This window comes from Macaca thibetana, chromosome 11 (genome assembly GCF_024542745.1).
Source record: "Macaca thibetana thibetana isolate TM-01 chromosome 11, ASM2454274v1, whole genome shotgun sequence".
Classification (NCBI taxonomy): Eukaryota; Metazoa; Chordata; class Mammalia; order Primates; family Cercopithecidae; genus Macaca; species Macaca thibetana.
Genome location: NC_065588.1, coordinates 52,479,518 through 52,482,808, shown reverse-complemented (window position 1 = coordinate 52,482,808; position 3,291 = coordinate 52,479,518). Strand labels below are relative to the sequence as shown.

The window sequence follows — 3,291 nt, the reverse complement described above, 5'->3', positions numbered from 1 at the left end:
GACTGGCTTATCTGTGTTTAATGTGTTTATATGCCACAGGGGAAGAAAGACTTCACATAATAAGATGAGGGCATAGGATGTGGTAGGCAACAAGTGGTCAGAGAAAACTCCACAGGAGAACCAACATTTAGGTGGAGAATGAGTAGAAAGTGTGGAAGAGAAAGATTATTCCAGGCAGAGAACACCATGAGCAAAGCTAAATAAGTACCAGGAACTAAAAGAATGCCAGTGGACAGAATGTAGTGAATATGGAAGAGTGGTGAGAGAAAAGGGGTCATATCCTGCAACATAGAAAGCAGCCATGCAAGGGTTTAAGGTCCCAGACTGCAGTGTGGATGCTTTAGTGCAGCTTTCTATATATTACCTCGTATGGTGCCCGCAAATACCACTACTTTCCAAATGAAGGCTCTAGCTCAGCCTGCACTCACCCCTGAGAAAAGTGAGCATATCTGAGACATATTTAGCAGGTAAAATAAATGGAACGTGTTTTTATTTTATTTTATTTGAGACAGAGTCTCTGCATCACCAAGGCTGGAGTGCAGTGGCATGATCTTAGCTCACTGCAACCTCTGCCTTCTGGATTCAAGCGATTCTCTTGCCTCAGCCTCCCAAGTGGCTGGAATTACAGGTGCCTGGCACCACGCCCAGCTAATTTTTGTATTTTTAGTAGAGAGGGGGTTTCACTACATTGGCCAGGCTGGTCTTGAACTCCTGACCTCGTGATCCACCTGCCTAGGCCTCCCAAAGTGCTGGGATTACAGGAGTTAGCCACCACATCCAGCCCTGTTTTTGTTTTATTTTTATGTTAGCATATCAAGCGAGAAGTCCTTGCATGCAATTCAGTGAATGGTGGTGGTGGTAGACTGATAGGTAGCTGGAGTGATCAAGAGCATCAAAGAAGAGGGGCCTAAAGGATTTTGGAAAGTGTTAATGGTGAGGGGCAGGGAGGCAATGTGAGGGTCATGCTGGAAAGAACAGCCTGAGCAGTGGTATGAAGGTGGGAAACTCTAAGGTATAAATGTGTAGAAAGCTCTATGTATTACCCTAGAGCCCCCTGCCCTTTGGGATTCTTTTTGGACAAGAGGCTGTGTGAGAAGTACAAAAAGAACATCCTTGGCCAGGCACTGTGGCTCACACCTGTCATCCCACCACTTTGGGAGACTGAGGCAGGCGGACTGCTTGAGTCCAGGAGTTTGAGACCAGTCTGGGCAACATGGCGAAATCCCAGAACCCTGTCTCTACTAAAAATACAAAAAATTATCTGGGCGTGGTGGTGCATGCCTGTAGTCCCAGCTACTGAGGCGGGAGGATCGCTTGGGCTTGGGAGTTTGAGGTTGCAGTGAACTGAGATTGCACCACTGCACTGCAGCCTGGGCAACAGAGCAGGACCCTGTCTCAAAAACAACCCCCCAAAACAAACAACAAAATCTTCAACAAGCAGCCCAGATCCTCCCACAATCAGAAATTAGGGGACAGGAAAAATGGGGTGAGATGAGTATAAGAGGGTTAAAGGTTAAAGATGAGATTAATTTCCTCGCTTGGTTAATACACATAGATAATTTAAAACAGTACCTGGCACATAATAAGCACTCAATAAAAATTGAGAATAATCTTCCCACACCTTGGCTCTAGTTGGATCTGCAATGATGTTTCAATAGGCTACTCCCTTCTAGCCCTGTACACCTCAAGGAAATCCAGATGAGAGAATCCCCTGTTTCCTGGGTCTTCGGTGTAATTAGACCTACAAGGTGTGACTTCTGGTCATGAAATTTAGAGGAAACTCTAGGTTTGACTAATACTGCAAAACAGCCACTCACATTCCCAGACAAAATGTAACCCTTCAACCAAATCCTTCCCTATGCCCTCAAAAGAATGAGACATGTGCCAAAGCTCTCCCAGCAAGCCTGAAGTTATAAAATTCTGAAAATGCCTCACAGTCTAGCAGCCAACACAGTCGTACATAATTAAGCTTCCCAAGATCACTCCCATTCTCCCAAATACAGGGGTAAGACCTGTTGGCGGCTTCCTTTTGGAGAGAGAAAGTGCACGAAAGACACTTGTGAGAAGTGGGATTACCTTTACGTGTTGTGAAGTGGGATTTAAAAAGTCGCCGTCAGGCCGGGCGCGGTGCTCACGCCTGTAATCCCAGCACTTTGGGAGGCCGAGGCTGGCAGATAACCTGAGGTCGGGAGTTTGAGACCAGCCTAGCCAATACGGTGAACCCGTCTCTACTAAAAACGCCAGGTGTGGTGGCGCATGCCTGTGGTCCCAGCTACTCGGGAGGCTAAGGCAGGAGAATTGCTTGAACCCGGGAAGTGGAGGCTGCGGTGAGCCGAAATCGCGCCACTGCACTCCAGCCTGAGCAACAGAGCCAGACTCCGTCTTAATAATAAGAAAGAAAAAAAAAAAAAAAAAAAAAAAAAAGCCGTCACGAACAGGATTCGAACCTGTGCGGGGAAACCCCATTGGATTTCGAGTCCAACGCCTTAACCACTCGGCCACCGTGACTTCCAAAACCACATTTTGCCGCGCGCTTACAGAAGGGGTCCGCACTGCAATCGGGGACTACATGCGGGAACCGGAAGCAGGGTACCGGCCTCGACGCGCACTCACCTGAGGACTCCCCACCCCTTGGTTCCTTACCTCCTATCTACGCCACCCAGAGAAAAAGAGTCGGATGGACCGGGTGACCCAGGGAAGGAGGGTCTCCTGCCTAGCGAAGAGTCGGAGTCTCAAGGAGCTCACACCTACTTAGGAGGCGACAGCGAGGCCAGCGGAGGAAGCAGTTGAGGAAGGCACTGGGTCCCCAAGGTGGCGGCTAGGGGACTTTTGGGTTAACAAGTGAAGGGGTTGCTGGGTGGACAAGCGCGAGGGGTGAGGGAGACTCAGAAAAGTTTAAATGGGGAGATGCTGGGAATGGATGGAAGGAAGGAACTTCTTGGGGAAAGGGTTTTGGGGTTTTGGGGGACGAGGGGCTCCGTCGGATTAGGAATGCGCAAGGTGAGGGCCACTCGGGGCAACGGGTTGGGGCTGCTCCAGCGACTGGCGGCCGCCTGGAGTGGGATAGCGAGGTGACACTAACGGGCTGAGGCAAAAAGAGGGAAGGGCTTCGCGTCTGGTAAGAGGGATCTCAGGAGAATGGCGCCCCCTCCAGGAAGAGTCCTTCTCCCCGGAGGCTCCCGCCGCCGCTGCCGGGTAGGCCACCAGGGTCGGCCCGCGCCTGGAGCTCCTCCGCCGCGCCCGGCCTGCCGGCAGGGGGCGCAGCGCGGACCGGGGCCGGCCCAGGCGGCG

The 3,291-nt window shown here is 51.0% G+C and overlaps 1 non-coding gene across 1 annotated transcript; it reads right to left on the bottom strand.

The window, feature by feature from the left end:
• Positions 1–2,426: 2,426 nt before the first annotated feature.
• TRNAS-CGA (transfer RNA serine (anticodon CGA)) lies at positions 2,427–2,508 on the bottom strand. The gene has a single exon. It is a non-coding gene; the product is annotated as a tRNA-Ser (tRNA).
• Positions 2,509–3,291: the final 783 nt, after the last annotated feature.